Genomic DNA, 16,104 nt, shown 5'->3' with positions numbered 1-16,104 from the left:
GCAGGCATCCCTGGAGGTGCCTTCCCTGAAAGGGGCCCAGGTGTGTTCCCACCTGTCCTGGCTGCCCCAGCCTGTCCCGGGGAGGCAGCAGGTGAAGTGGGGAGACGCTCTGCCGGACGGTGAACCCTCACTGGCGGTGAGAGCCTGGCGGCTTCTTCCCTGCTGCGTGCCTCAGTTTCCCCACCTGTTAAATGGAGCCTAGTGTGACCTGCCTCAGAGGTTGTTGGGTGCATTAACGGACTCGGTGTGTCTAGCGCCCCTCCGCGTGGCACCGGGGGGTCAGGCGGGGGATCCCACAATCCCCGTGGACCGACCACCCGGAACTGTGAGGTGTGATCCTCAACGGTTGAGCGTGTATTTCTCCTAGAGCTGGGTTCTCAGCCTCGGCAGTACTGACATCTGGGCCGGGTCATTCCTTCCCTTCCCCTTGTGCAAAAGGGGTGGGCTGTCCCGAGTGTTGATGGGGGTTTAGTGGCATCTCTGGTCTCTGCCCACCAGATGCCAGTAGCCTCCCAACCCCCAGTCGTGACAACCAAGGGTGTCTCCAGACATCGTCCTCTGTCACCTCGAGAGGCGAGGTGACATCATCCTCAACTGAGAACTCCATTCTCTGGACGTGAATGGAAGCCATCCCGGCTTTAAACAGGATGATGCTTGCTCAAGGGTCGGGTCCTCCATATGTGCAAAAGCGTGGTTTTTAAAAAAATCTCACGTCTCCTGGGCAGATCTGTCTGAGTTATCGGAAACTGGGAGCTGAGTAAGGCCATCTGGTGACCCAGCCCAGGGAGTGGGTGAGGCCTCACCCAGACTCCACCTCCCACCTGGCCTCCGCCATCCTCTGGGTCCTTCCTGCCCCCACACGACACCAGGCCAGGTGCCCCCTTGACCTCTGCCCTCAGCAGTGCCATTTCACCAAACCAAGCTGGCCCCCAACAGCCTGCTCCATCCGTAACTGGAAACTCACTAGGCAGCCCGAGAGCTCCACCCAGGGGACAGGGGCTGCTTATCCCCTCCGGACTGGCCCCCGCGGCCAGCCCTGGGCCAGGGTCCCACACAGGCAGCCACAGCCTAGCCTTGTGCCAGGCTCCATAGAGCCACACAGCCAGGCGGTCAGGGGTCAGTGTTGGCCCCACACTGCCCAGACCCCCTCCTGAGAGTGTGGAGGCCACTGCCCCAGACCTCCTGTGAGTGGGGCAGGGCCCCACCCTGGCCCCAGGGCCCCACCCTGGCCCCGGGCATCCTTTCCGAGCACTTCTGCATCCAGAATTCTCAAGGTGACCATGGGGGGGGGGGACCCGGCTGTCCTGGTGGTGGGGGGAGCTCAGAACAGGCCGCAGCAGCACACCCACCTCCTTATGCCCTGCCCGCTGATGAACGCCAGGGGCTGGTGCCCCCCTGCCTGTGGGAGACCCAGCACCTGGCTTAAAGCGTGTGTGGGTGGCGCTCAGGCTGGGGGCAGCAGCCCCAAGGCACAGGCAGGAGCCAGAGCAGGAGCTGGGCTGGCTGTTTGGGGCAGAGCTAAGGGAGGCACGCCTGCCCTGCTCTCCTCCAAGAAGCAGGAGCACCCTGCCACTCCCAGGCTGGGCTCTCCCAGGCTCCAGCCCCCACAGCCCCCCCCCTGCAGGTGTTAGGGACTGCCCTCTCAGCCCAACATAAAGCGAAAACATGGAAAGGCACCTGACCTCTGGCAGCTTCAGACGGTGGGGAAGGACCTGTCTCCTGCCTTGAAAGGGGACAGAGGGGACAGACAGAAAGGTTCTGTCTGGAAAAAGCTCCCGCCGTCCTCCCTCACCCCTGGGCATCCTACTTTATCTGCAGTGCCTGGAGTGCCGGGCTCCAGCTGGTCTGGCCTCCGGGGACAGACACTGGGACAAGGCCCCCTCTGGGGACAGACGCTGGGACAAGGCCCCCTCTGGGGACAGACGCTGGGACAAGGCCCCGCAGGCTCTGAAGACCGGGCTGAGGTTCTGCAGCCAGGGAGGCTGGAGGTCACGACGCATCACCGGGGAGGGGAAGACCTCTCACCTGGCTTCTGTCTGGGGTTGTTCAGTCAAATTAGAGTGTCTCTTCTACACAGGAGGACTTCTGGGGTCTAGAAAGGTCTCTGGAGGCAGAAGGGGTGAGGGGGGACACACAGCAGGAAGTCACAGGGGGTGAGCTTTAAACTAGAAAGTCCTGAGAAAAAGGTACAGTTAGAAACGTGCAGTGTGACTACGGGCCTTGAGCCCGCATGTTGTAGGACAAGGGCCAGTTTCCGGTCTCCCTCTGTGTTCTGCTGGCTCCCGTGACTGGGGGGCCAATGCTGACAGTTTTCTTGAGCTCAGAAGGAGAGCGGGAAGCACCCCACACTCTGGCGAGCATGGGCAGCGCACACATCCCTGACCTCGGCACTCTCCCGCACCCCTAAGTGCAACGAACCCCTAAGGCTGACCCCCCCTGGCCACCCCACTCGCCCCCTCCCATCCTCCTGCCCCTTTTCAGGGGAGTGTGCCCACCGACCTGTGGCCACCGCCTCCGAAGGCCCTGCCCAGCGAGCGTGCGCCCGGCGGGGGCGCGCCCCAGGGAGAGGGAGGCGGGGGCGTGGCCAGGCCTGAGCGCGCGAGGACTGGGGTCTCTAGCGCGCCCGCTCCGGCGCGGCCAATCCCGCCCGGGTTTTGCGGCTGCCGCGCCCTCTTCCCTCCTCTCCCCTCCCTCTCTCTCCTCCTCCTCCCGCCGGCCTGCTCCCTCCCTCCGCGAACGCGCTTGGATCAGTCTTCTGGCATTTCCTGCAGCCCGGGCCGCGCTGCCAGCTGAGACCCCGCGCGCCCGGCCCCGCGCCCCGAGCTCTCCGCACGGTAGGAGCGGGCTGGGGAGGGGGCCGGGAGGGAACCAGGAAGGATCCCGGGGAAGGGTCCGGAGAGGCCGAGGCGCGGAGGGCCCGGAGCGTCCAGCGGGCCGCCAGCGGCCAGCTTCGGGGGTCTGGGGAACCTCGCGCCGCAGCGCTCCCAGACCGTGGGAAATGGGGCTCAGCCCCCTGAACCCCGACAGTGGCTGGCGCTGCGGAGACCCGCCCCGGCCCGTGGCGCTGGAGCTTGCTGGAGTGGCGCGGGGACAGGCGCGGGCGGGTTAGGACGCGGGTGGGGCCAGGGTGTGGGAGCGCGGCGCGAGGACCGGGAGGACGGAGGGAGGGGGCTGTGTCTGCCTGCCTCGAGTAGAGTAGCCCGGTCTGTGTCCTCAACTGAGCGACCCTGGGGTCCAAAAGGGGAGGTGTGTTTGGGGTGGGGTGTTGGGGGTTAGGGGGGCGGGGACGCTGCGTCTGGCACCCCAGCTCTGGGCCCGGTTCCCAGGGCGGCTCTGTCTGGGTCCACAGGGTGAGGCGGTGAGCGGTCCAGCCACAGCCTCCACCTCTAGGCCACTGGCCCCTGAAGATACAGAGCGTCAGGAATTGCTCCGGGCACAAGGAGGGTCCCGGGTATTAGGGGAGGGTGGGACATGGTGCTGGGGGCTGTCAGCAGCCCCCCCCCCAGACCGCTCACTGGCTGGGGCTCCTGGGGCAGTGCCCCCTCGGCTGGCTCCCCACCATCTGGCTGTCTGCTATCAGCAGCTGGCTGGAGTTAGGGTTTGAGTGGCTCCTGGGGGTGTGGACAGGTCCTTCCAGGAAGGAGATGGGCTTCTCTGCCCCTTTGGCCAGGCCCTTCTTGGGCTGGACCATGCCATAGCCACTGGTTGGCATTCTGCTCCTCATCATCTGGGGGTTTTACTCACTTGCTACTCAGTCTACCCAAGGAATAGTTTACATACGTGTTGTCCATCTGCCTGAGACCCTCCAAGGCGCCTTTGGCTGGCGGACCTCGGTGGTGGTCATCCCCCTGGGTACAACCACCAGGCCAGGGGCCGGCCCAGGGTGTCACAGCCAGGGGTGTGGGCACAGCCCTCTCGGGAGTATACACCCTTGGATCTGTGTACACAGGGTGGGCCCTGCTCCCAGACGGCAGAAACCCTGTCCTCACCAGAGGGCCGTGGGCGGTGGCTTCCTCTTGACCCCTGTGCCGCTGTGGCTGTGCAGGGCCTGGTGGCTCCCTGGACTCGGCAGGCCTCGCAGGGACGGGGGCATCGTGCTCTCCTCCCGGCTTCCATCTCCAGATCGCCCGATCCTAGATCCTATTGTCTGCCTGCACGTGTGCGGGGCAGGGCCAGGATGCCAGGGAGGCAGGCGCCGAGGGTCTGTCTGGTCTGCCTCGCCAGGCTGTGCCTAGAAAAGGTGACAAAGGAGGTGGACCGGGCAAGGACCTTGTCACCTCACGGGGACACCACTGTGCAGGCGCTGAGCCCCTGGGCAGGGCCTCCTGGATGCCCAAGGGAGGCCCCTCCCTCCTGGGCCCTGAACGGGTCAGGTCCTTCAGGGGTCTGCTCTGGCTCTTGCGTGCGTGTGTGCAGAAGGCCGGATGCAGCAACGCCCCCCCCCGCCCCCGCCCAGGTGGTGTCTGTCCCCTGAGCTGGGCGGTGCCGGACCAGTTTCTCTCCCCGAAACCGCTCTTCCTGGAAGCTTGCTCCCTAGCAGAGATAGTAATCCGACATGCTACGCTCAGGGAGGGAAGAAAAACTCCGTGACCAGACAGTGGTTTGAGGACCATTGTGTGTCCTTGTCAGCTGTTTGAGGGACTTGTGCTCTGCGTCTGCTCTGCGGTTCAGCCGGCGTGGGCGCACACGGGTGGGCACACGGACACACGCGGTGTGCAGGGGGCGGAGAGCCCACCCAAGGTGACAGGAGCTTGCCCCACCCCATCCCCCTCATTGTTCAAGGGACGGGTGTCCCGGCCACAGCAGAGGACCCGTTCAGACCCAGCCTGACGCTCTTGAAGTTGCCACCGGGGGCCTGGGGGCTGCAGAGAACCGGGGCACGGGGGTGCACACCGAGGGGCCCCGGTCATTCTGACATGAAGCAGCTGTCAGGTGCTGCACAGGGACCACAGGCCGTTGGTCTCGTCGGGTGGATGTGACCACCTGTGTCCACAGGGGTGGCGGGGGAGCCCGGTGGGCACCATTGTGTGTTGGGGGCTGGGCATCAGGTGGTACAGGCCAGGCTGTGACCTCTCGAAGGCCAGCAGGTGTGCTGCCCCGGGAGGTTCCTATGCCACTCCCGGCCGTCACAGGGGAACAGCTCTGGCGCCCGGCTGCCCTGGGACCTGCGGGACCTCAGGTGGAGGACCCAGACCTTACGGGGGCGCACAGAGTGAGCTCCCGGGGATGGGGGGTTTTGCAGCCAGCCTCGCCCCTCATGGCCTTCACCTGGCTGGCGGCTCACGGGGAGCTGTGTGAGCAGGCAGGGGTCCTTCTGCAGGGGACGGTGGTGTGGTCGGGGACAAAGAGCTCGGACTTTGGTGGACCATGGTGTCCCCTTAGCATCACGGTTGTTCCAAGCAGGGCCCTTGGTAGTGTGCGCACAGGGTGTGACGTTGGCTTGCGCCTCTGTCTGTGCCAAGGGGAGGGATCCCCAGCTAGGTGCTCAGGACCCGCTTGATTGAAAAGCAAGGCTGGGGGTAAGGGGGGGGGCAGACACAGCAAGGGCTCCCCTAGCTTAGAGCCCTTGTCCAGCCAAGTGGCGGGGGATAAGCCATCCACGATAAGGAATGTTGCAGGACTAAGGTGGGGGGGGCAACCTGGAAAGGCTTTAGGGACCCCCAAGGAGGGATCTTCTGTAACCAGGATCACCGACCTGCGGGATGCGAGGAGGGGGTGCTCAGTGACCACGGGGAGTGGTCTCGGAACTGTCAGGCCAGACCGCTGGAGGGGTGTGGGGCCCTCAGAGAAGTGCCAGGGTTATCTGGGTCATCGAGCTGGTGAGGAGCAGTACCCATCGCTCAGGGCACGAGCCTGGTTGGCCAGTTCCGACGGGGCATGGAGTACCCCCAGGGCCTCTTGAAAATCTCAGAGCCAAGCCTCCTAAGCCCACCTCACCTCATACCCACTCGCCTCCTCCACTGCAGCCAGCATGAGCTTTAAAAACAAAAGCCCACATCACCTAGCTTACCTGCTCGGAGTCCTTTGGGATGCCACCGGGCTCAGTAATTCCAGACTGCTGTCCCTGCCCACCTATGTCCCCGCTTTTCCTACCCCAGGGCCTTTGCACTGGATGTAGACCCTCTGCCCAGGGCGCTAATTCAGATCCTAACTCAGGTGTCACTTCCCCGAGAGACCCCTGTCTGTCCCCAACGAAAGCGCCTATCCTCAGGTAGCTGTGTGTTGTTTTCTTGGCAGCATTGATACGTGTCTGAAACTACCCCCCCCCATCTGTGTCTGTGTAATGAAGTGACTCACAGTGGAGACAGCAGCTGGACCAGAGCCGGGCCCACAGTGGGGCTGTTAACCCCTGTGGCTGGTCGCTGTCCACTTGTCGTCTGTCTGCTCAGGGCTCTCTTCCTGGGGCCTGGCACGTAGTAGGCGCTCTGCGCTCAGGGGAAGCCGAAGAACTGTCTTTGCCCCGGGGAGTCGGTGGCTGGGACCCTCCAGATGCCCCTGCGTGTCTCCGCCCCCGTCTCTGTCTCCCCAGCTCCCCCCCCCCCAGCCTGCCTCCCTTCCCGGGGCCCCTCCTGTCCTTCCTGAATTAGGGCTGTGTGGAGTGGCTAGCCAGGGAAGAGGGCCTGACCTTTTTTATCTGGCAAATGGAGGTGGATTAAACTGCCCGGGGCCCTCTGACCCCAAGGGAATGAAGGGCCAAAGGGGAAACTGAGGCACCAGAGCTGAACAGCGTCCTGCCCGTCCGTACAGATTTTTAAAACAAGGCGTAATGAGAACATGGGGACACCCCATCCCTACAGGCCACCGGCCAGGCTGCCCCTTGTGACCAGCACGGGGTGGAGGTGGGGGTCACTTTCCCTTGTCCAAAGCAAGGGGAATTCAGAAACTGAGTGGAGGCCCTGCTCGGTGACAGGCAGGTCCCCAGGAAGGCAGAGGGAGGAGATGGGCCAGGCCCGGCGCCAGGAGGGAGTGAGGCTTCCCAGTCCTGCGCCCAGGGGGCAGGGGTGATGCCCTCGTCCCTTCCCTGGCCCGCTGGGACAACAGCCAGGAGCTGAATCTCAGCTGCTTCCACGCTGTGGCTCTGGGGAAGGATGGTCCCCACCGAGGGGGGCTGTCCGCTTATTGGGGTGAATACGGCCCCCTGGAGAGGAGGAGGGAGGGGTGGGCAGCAGGGCAGGAGAGGAGGAGGGAGGGGTGGGCAGCAGGGCAGGAGAGGAGGAGGGAGGGGTGGGCAGCAGGGCAGGAGAGGAGGAGGGAGGGGTGGGCAGCAGGGCAGGACTTCTTATGCCTGCCTGTTGGGGTGAATACGTCCGAGGGGCCCTTCAACACCCCCTGGCTCCGTGTCCTGTTGCCTGTGTTGCAGCCGCAGCAGCCCTGGGGATTGGCGTGCTCATCTATCGGGATGAACGCAGGGGGTCGTCACTTAAAGCACCGAGGTCTTCTCCGCACTGGGGCTCCGTCTGGGGCTGCAGGGGCCGCTCTGGTGGCTGTGCGGTGTACCCCCCCCCGTCATCATAGTGGGGGAGCCCCTTCCCCAGGAGGCCAGGGGAGGGAGGGAGGCCCCGGGGGTGAGCAGTGGGCGTCTGAGCAGCAGGGACAGCGAGGCCGGTCCCCGCCCACGCCCAGTCTGGAGCCCAGGCGGGCGCAGGCCGGAGAGGGGCTGAGGTCCACAGGCCCGCGGGACTTGACCCATCACCAAGGGAACCGGCGGGACTTTCCGGGTTAAAGAGCGGGGGAGAGGCCCTCGGGGGTTATTTGTTGCTGTGTCTGTGGAATGCTGCTCAGAGAAGGGAGAGAGCGAGCTTTGGTTCTCATTGGACTTGGCGGGGTGGGGGTGGGGGGCACAGTGTCATGTTTTCTCGTTTGCCACCAGTTCTTAGTCACCCTTGGGATGACAGCCCGGGGCCTGGGGGCCCTCGGCAGCCTGGTCCTCCCCTGGACCACGGTGTTGCGGGCTCTCCACCCCAACCCTGGGAGACAGGGCTAGGGGGAGCCCCACCCTCCCTGGTGGAGCCTAAAGGCCATGTAGCCAACCGTGGTGCAGGGCACTGAGGACAGGGCCAGGGAGGGCCATGGACAGGCCCACTCAGAGGGCCTGTTTCCTCTTCCCTGTGATGTCCCTTGAACGAGGCCCTCCCAGAAGCCTCCAGTTCGCACTCGGCTGTCCCCTGAAGGAGCAGGACAGGCCCTCCTGCATAGCCCCGTCCCTGGAGGAGAGCCCTGGGCCCTGGCCAGCGGGGTCTGGGTGGAGCTGGGCAGTAAGGGGGCTGACCCAGGCCCCCAGTGCCCTGCACAGGCCTGGAGCCGTGGCCCAGGGCGGGGGCTGGGCCAGGGTCCCGCGGTGGGTGGTGTCGGGGATCCCGGTGGATCTGGAGGCCTGACCGAGGAAGACGGCTCAGGGATCCTTAGCCCCGGGTGCCGGGCCAGCAGTCTCTTTCCCTCCGAACTCTCCGGGCCCCTGTCTGCAGGTCCGCCCGCAGCAGTCCCTGGGGAGGTCAGGGCCCGGTCTCACACGTATGCATGGGTGAGCACCAGCCGTGTGCTGGTGACCCGGGCATAGCTCCTCGTGGAGCTACCACACCTCCTGGCTAGCCCAAGGCCGGGCACACAGTAGGGCCTCGGGGACGCTGGGAAGGGGAGGGGGAGCTGAGATTTTGCACTAAAGCCCCAATAGGAGCCACAGGTATAGAGAGGACCCCCTGCCCAGCCACGGCCCCCGGCTGACCCCGACACGCTGCCCAAGGCTGGGGTTCTGCAGAGCCCTCGGGTGCCCAGCGCCCGAAGATGCACGTCACGTTTTATGTAGAAAGAAGGTTTCCACTGATTTTAAAAAAGTTTGAAAGTGATTGGACACCTGGGCTCCCCTCCTCCCTCCCTCCATCTCTCAGGCTCCCACACGTGACCCTGACTGGTCTCCTTACGGTCACTGAAGCGACCTCCTCTGCCCGCCTGGCATCCCACACGGGTACAGCCGGAGAGAGCACCCCGTTCCCTCGCCCGCCTTCCTGTGGTCCCCAAGTGGGACGGGGAGGGGGTGCTCCGGACCCCAAAGGCAGGCCGCCCGCCTGCGCCAGTGCCTCGTCGACTGCATGCTGCCCCTCAGCATCCTCCACCCCCTCGTCCTTGAGCCCTCTCAGGGCCCTGGCCACACTGGGTCTCTACTCCGGGCTCCTGCAAGGGAACGCAGGTAGCCCTGCCCCAGGGCCTTTGAGCAAAGAGCCCGTGTGCCAGGCCCTGACCACACTGGGTCTCTACTCCGGGCTCCTGCAAGGGAACGCAGGTAGCCCTGCCCCAGGGCCTTTGAGCAAAGAGCCCGTGTGCCAGGCCCTGACCACACTGGGTCTCTACTCCGGGCTCCTGCAAGGGAACGCAGGTAGCCCTGCCCCAGGGCCTTTGAGCAAAGAGCCCGTGTGCCAGGCCCTGACCACACTGGGTCTCTACTCCGGGCTCCTGCAAGGGAACGCAGGTAGCCCTGCCCCAGGGCCTTTGAGCAAAGAGCCCGTGTGCCAGGCCCTGACCACACTGGGTCTCTACTCCGGGCTCCTGCAAGGGAACGCAGGTAGCCCTGCCCCAGGGCCTTTGAGCAAAGAGCCCATGTGCCAGGCCCTGACCACACTGGGTCTCTACTCCGGGCTCCTGCAAGGGAACGCAGGTAGCCCTGCCCCAAGGCCTTTGAGCAAACAGCCTGTGTGCCAGGCCCTGACCACACTGGGTCTCTACTCCGGGCTCCTGCAAGGGAACGCAGGTAGCCCTGCCCCAGGGCCTTTGGGCAAAGAGCCCATGTGCCAGGCCCTGGCCACACTGGGTCTCTACTCCGGGCTCCTGCAAGGGAACGCAGGTAGCCCTGCCCCAGGGCCTTTGGGCAAAGAGCCCGTGTGCCAGGCCCTAACCACACTGGGTCTCTACTCCGGGCTCCTGCAAGGGAACGCAGGTAGCCCTGCCCCAGGGCCTTTGAGCAAAGAGCCCATGTGCCAGGCCCTGACCACACTGGGTCTCTACTCCGGGCTCCTGCAAGGGAACGCAGGTAGCCCTGCCCCAGGGCCTTTGAGCAAACAGCCTGTGTGCCAGGCCCTGACCACACTGGGTCTCTACTCCGGGCTCCTGCAAGGGAACGCAGGTAGCCCTGCCCCAGGGCCTTTGAGCAAAGAACCCGTGTGCCAGGCCCTGACCACACTGGGTCTCTCCTCCGGGCTCCTGCAAGGGAACGCAGGTAGCCCTACCCCAGGGCCTTTGGGCAAAGAGCCCATGTGCTAGGCCTGAGGCTGGGCAGCCGCTGGGATCCCCAGAGCCTCCCTGCCAGCGGGTGCCCGACAGCACAGCCAGTGCCCGTCCTGCAGGAGAGCCTTCCAGCTGCCACTGGGCCTGCAAGTGACCAGAGCAGAGTGAGTCCCTCCATCCTGGCACACCCTCCGCTCTGCTCTGCTCTGCTCTGCCCTCCCCTGCCAGGTTGGGGGTGACCAGAGCAAAGTGAGTCCCTCCATCCTGGCACACCCTCCGCTCTGCTCTGCTCTGCTCTGCTCTGCCCTCCCCTGCCAGGTTGGGGGTGACCAGAGCAAAGTGAGTCCCTCCATCCTGGCACACCCTCCGCTCTGCTCTGCCCTCCCCTGCCAGGTTGTGGGTGGCTCACTCTGATAGGACCCTCAGGGTAGAAAGGGTAGGAGCCACCTTGGCATGGCCGGCACCTGTCTGTCTGCCTTAGCATATGCTGTTCCACTGCCTGGAAGGCCCTGCCTCTGGGTCTGTCGGGTGCGCTGAGTCAGCGCCCATGGCAGGGGCGGCATGTAGTGGGTGTGCAAGGCGCCCGGGCCCTGGCTCTCCTCTGTCTCTGTGGGCCTCTCACAAGCCCCCCTCGCCCTGCCCGCCCCTTCCCTTTCCCTTGTTCTGACGGGTGGGGTCTCCTGCTGTGGGCCCGGCCCCTCTGGTTTACATGTGGCTGAGCCCTGACCTCCGTGTCTGCTGGCTGGGGAAACATCACTTGTTTGTCCTGGCGGGCCAGTGAGCTGCTGCTCCTGTTTGTTTGGTTTGGGTGTTTTGTCTAGACAGGGGCAGGCGCTCATGAAGCCCGATGTCCTGGTCTGGACACAGGGCCCCCTGTCAGAGGGGCCCCTGACGTCCGTGGGGCTCCACACAGTGAGAGTCTGACCCCAAGGACATTGAGCGGTGGTGAGAACATGGGCCCAGCAGTCTGCAGACCACACAGGAGTCCCCCCAACTCAGACACTAGCCATTGGACCCTGGGCGCGTCCCTGACGCTTCCGGGCCTCGGTTTTCTCACCTGTGAAATGGGCCCTGGCAGAGCCAGCCCTCGGGGAAGGCGGGATCCCAGCGGCCGGGGGCGGTCTGGTTCAGACTCTGCCAAGACACTTAGCTCTTAGAGCAGAGCGGGACCATGTCTTTATCACTAATTTAAAGTTTGATGAATAATTAATAACCGTGAAAGATGAAAATAAACACAGGAACCCCACGAAGGGACACAGCCCAGCCCGCTCTCTCCAAGTCCACACCTCCAGCTGTGCTGGCAAAAGTTCCGGCCCAGCGCACGCACCGCCCCCTGCAGCGCGCTCCTCCCCTCCGCCTCCTCACCTCCCTTCCCCCGTGGAGCTCCGGCCAGCGTTCCCAGGCGTGTTTTTGTGGTTTTACTATATATGGATGAAGCCACAAACAAACACAGGCTCCCTGGCTTCGTGGCGGACGTGACGTGACTGCTGATGGTCCTCTGTGCGCCTTCGGATGCCTCATCGTCGCCGAGGTGCAGAGAAGCTCAAAACCACTTGAACTTCTCCAAGCCGCGCGGGAGCGGTGCTGAGTTAATTGCCTGTTCCTCATTCATTTCTCTCGCTTTACGTAAATAACTCCCAGTCTGTGCCCGGACTGCCCGTAAGCACATGCGGGGGCGTTCCCATTTGATCCCTGGAGCGCGTCTTTGTTCCGGAGCTCTTCTGGGGGGTCGGCCCAGAGTGGGGTTCCAGGGTGCACAACTGGATGTGGCCAGTGACTGCCTTTGACGCCCCAACACACGGGAGGGGCTGTCAAGAGTCGGGCTTTCCTCCAGCAGATGGGGGAGGACACACAGTGAATTTGGAGCCTAAGTAACAAAGCTTCATCATGCACGGGGGAGGGGGGTGGGGGGGGTGGGAGGGGGGGGTGTGTGTGTTCTTCCTGGGACCCAGATCCAGGGTGGGTGGGCAGGGACTGAATCTCCTGGTCAAGGCAAGGGTCCTGGGCTCAAGGTGATGTCTGGGGGCAAAACACGAACTTTCTTAGCAAGTCTGTTGACTGTCCTGGCCTTGGGGGCCCCCCTGCGGTGTCTGCCTGGTGGAAAGGTCACAGACTTCGCCTTCCCTGGAGGGAGAAATCTCTCATCTCAGGGCTGTGGTTGGAAGAGGGGCCCCCGAGGGGCCTCTTAGTGACAGGCACATTTTGTTAATTATAAACAGAGCGTAGCCCTGGCCTGGTGGCTCCGTGGATGGAGCGTTGTCCTGGTGCGCAGAGGTCGAGGGTTTGATCCCTGGTCAGGGAACCTGCAAAAGGCAACCAGTGAGTGCACAGCTAGACGGAGCAGCTGGGTGGAACAGCGAGTTGATGCTTCTCTCTCTTCCTTCTCCTCTTTCTCTCTAATCAATAGAAATTTTTTTAAATGAGCACAAATAACACAGTGATCTCCTCTTCTTATAAGGACACCAGTCACATTGGATGAAGACCCACCCTCGTGACCTCATTTTGCCTTAATCATTTCTGTAAGGACCCCCATCTCCAAATGCGGTCACATTCTGAGATCTTAGGGTCTGTATATGAGTTTGGAGGACACAGTTCAGCCATCACAGTGGCTAAGGGAGTGGCCAGAGTAACGACAGGCCTCTTCCCGACAGGACGCTCCTCGGTGGAGTCCCGAACTGGGAATCCGTGAGGACAGACGTTCGCAGGACGTGAGATCTTGATGCGTTCAGAGCCTTGCGCACCCGTGAACATGTGAAAATGTTTTCAGAATCCACTCCCTTGAACCTTGACCGTTTTACGCCTGCTCCGGTGCTCGTTTCAGCCAGTGTTTCCTACACCGAGGCCTTGGATAGAGCCCAGGGGCCCGACCCGGCGAGGCTCACATGGAACCACCGCAGGGCTGGTCCGGGTCTGAGCCCCTGCACCTGCGGGTGGAAAGTCAACCTGACACGTATACTTCCGCAGTTGCGTCCAGCTGCTCACCGCCCGCCGTCTGTCCGGCAGGGCTGTCGTCTCTCAGTCCGGAGCCCCAGGCCCAGACCCGCTCCCGCATCAGCATTGCGCTCTGGTCCAGGCCAGCTAGTGCTCCCTCCGCGGAGGCTCTGGGGAACCTTTCAGGCCGGTGGACAGAGAGAACGCTGCCCAGTGGGCCGTTTGTTCAGTGCTCACAACGCCTTCTGTGCCAACAGCCATGTGCGAGTCCTCCCGCCCTCCCTGATTCTGGAATACCAGTGTGTGTGTGTGTGTGTGTGTGTGTGCGCGCGCGCGCGCGCGCGCACACACACGGGGGTGGGGGGTGGGGGTGGGGTTTTCGGGGGTGGGGTTTTCCCCAGGTGTCCCCAGACCCTCCCTGTTACCAGATCTGAGGCTGCCACTGTGGGCCGTCCTTGGCCAGGCAGTATGGGGCTCATGGAGACCTCCTTCTCGGGTCTTGTCCCGGGAGGAGGAGGAGGAGGGCAGGGAGCAGGAAGAGACAGATCTGTTTTGGCCATAGGAAGAGAGGGACCTCAGGCGTACTAGGCAGGCTTCTGTTCTGTGGGTTCATACGTGGAGCCTCCACTATCCCCGGCACCCCGAGAACTCCAAGTGCAGCAAAAATGGTAGGAGGGGGATTTAGTCCATGCAGGGTGGACCCCCGCCCCGCCCTCTTGGTGTGGCCTCAGGAGCGTCCCCTACGTGGGCCACCGCGGCTCTGCCGGGAGTCCCTGCCTGCTCCATGCTGCCGTCATCCGCTGGGTTTTAAGCCGCGGTTCCACAAAGGACGGGATGAGGACACACAGGCAAAGAACTGTCCTCCTGCCCAGCTCACTATTTTTAAACGGTGCCTGCTTTTCAGTTTGTTTTTAAATGACGAGAGCACAGGGAACACACTGTTTATCTCGGCGTGCCTGGTCTTCCCAGCGCAGCCATTCATCACCTCCCAGCGGAGCCTGGACCCTCAAGCCACTGGCCTGTTCCCCTTCATAGAGCACGTGGCCCTGGGGGGGGGGGGCACTCTTTCAGGCCGCAGGGGGCTGTCCCACCAGGGCCGCTTCCCCCGGGAAGCGCCAGGCCTCTGAGAATGTGACCGGGCTCAGTGAAATCTTTCTAAAACGCGTTACCTACGACGCGGTCCCTGGCGGCCTTCAAGTATCAGCGATGAATAATTTAATAACCTTTTTCCTGGTGACTTGGGTCATTACAATTAATTTTAATAGCGACTAACGTTTTAGTAAGGCTTATATAAGATGATTTGTCTCCTCTAATCCTTAAAATAGCCCTATATGGTAAGGTCTGTTATCACCTCCATTGCAGACAGGGTCCCTGAGCCTCAGGGAGGTGAAGAAACCATGCCCGAGGTCACCCACCAGCATGTCACAGGGCTCACCACAAGGTCTCCAGCTGATGACAACGCTGTGACACCTGGTGCCCTGAGGGGACGCTGCCCTCTGCTGAACTGTTTGTCCCTATACTAAAACCGCTTTGCTTAAACTTCTTGCTGGACGGGTTTTTAGTTACTTCCCTTCTTAAAAAACAAATGTGGGCCCTGGCTGGTTGGCTCAGCGGTAGAGCGTCGGCCTGGCGTGCGGGGGACCTGGGTTCGATTCCCGGCCAGGGCACATAGGAGAAGCGCCCATTTGCTTCTCCACCCCCACCCCCTCCTTCCTCTCTGTCTCTCTCTTCCTCTTCCACAGCCAAGGCTCCATCAGAGCAAAGATAGCCTGGGCGCTGGGGATGGCTCCTTGGCCTCTGCCCCAGGCGCTAGAGTGGCTCTGGTCTCCACAGGGCGACACCCCGGAGGGGCAGATCATCGCCCCCTGGTGGGCAGAGCGTCGCCCCTGGTGGGCGTGCCGGGTGGATCCTGGTCAGGCACATGCGGAAGTCTGTCTGACTGTCTCTCCCCGTTTCCAGCTTCAGAAAAAAGAAAAAAAAAAAAGACAAAGACAAATGTGTTTCTGGGCCTTGGCCAGGGAGCTCAGTGAGTTAGAGTGTTGTCCCGACATGCCGAGGTTGTGAGTTCCAGTCCCGTACAGGGCACATACAAGAACCAACCAATGATGGCGTGAATGGGTGGGAATACAAATCGATGTTTCTCTCTCTGTCTCTCTCTCTCCCTTCCTCTCTCTCTAAAAATCAATTTTTTTAAAAATGGTGTTTCTGGCCCTGGCCAGTTGGCTCAGCGGTAGTGACGGCCCAGCGTTTGGATATCTTGGGGTCGATTCCAAGTCAGAGCTCACAGGAGGAGCGACCATCTCTTCCTACCCCTCCCACCCCCTTCCTCTCCTGCAGCCATGACTCAAATTGTTTGAGCAAGTTGGCCCCGGGCGCTAAGGATGGCTCCATGACCTCTGCCTCAGGCTCTGAAATAGCTCGGTTGCCAGCAATGGAACAACAGCTCCAGATGGGCAGAACATCGCCCTGTAGGGGGCTTGCCAGGTGGTTCCAGGTCGGGGCGCATGTGGGAGTCTGTCTCTCTGCCTCCCAGCCTCCCCGCCTCTCACTTAATAAAGAAATAAAATGAAATGGTGTTTCTGCTCTGGTCCACTTCTGTCTAGGAAACCAGGGGAGTGAGAGGGTTAGAAATGTGTGCAAACCGAGAGTGAGCAGGTGCTGGAGCAGGACCCGCGACTTGTCAGGGAGCGCGAGCAGAGCGCTGGCGGAGGTGTCGTGTGATGGAGAATCTGACAGCACAGGGGCTCTGTTCTTCCTGTTTCTAACCGCGTTCTGCGCTCTCATGCGGAATCCAGGAGAAGTCCTCACGGATTCCTTAGCGGCTGCCCCCGGGTATCCAGGGCACAATTGAACCCAGACCTCTGTGTGTTGTACGGGTGTCTGCTCCACGCAAGCTCAGGACCAGCGGTGGGGCACCTGGTAGCGTGATTCTCGGGAGTGGAACAGGGCTCGGGACAC

At 62.6% G+C, this 16,104-nt stretch overlaps 1 protein-coding gene across 1 annotated transcript in view; it reads left to right on the top strand.

Annotated features, from left to right (window-relative positions):
- Positions 1-2,696: 2,696 nt before the first annotated feature.
- The window catches only part of OSBPL5 (oxysterol binding protein like 5), a 54,872-nt gene continuing 41,464 nt past the window's right edge, over positions 2,697-16,104 (top strand). Inside the window, exon 1 of the mRNA XM_066379948.1 lies at positions 2,697-2,834. The gene's annotated coding sequence lies outside the window, so the exon portion shown is untranslated. The remainder of the gene's footprint in view (positions 2,835-16,104) is intronic.

This window comes from Saccopteryx leptura, chromosome 1, assembly GCF_036850995.1.
Source record: "Saccopteryx leptura isolate mSacLep1 chromosome 1, mSacLep1_pri_phased_curated, whole genome shotgun sequence".
Lineage (NCBI taxonomy): Eukaryota > Metazoa > Chordata > Mammalia > Chiroptera > Emballonuridae > Saccopteryx > Saccopteryx leptura.
Note: the sequence above shows the minus strand (reverse complement) of the source record. Positions and strands in the feature narration are given on the sequence as shown.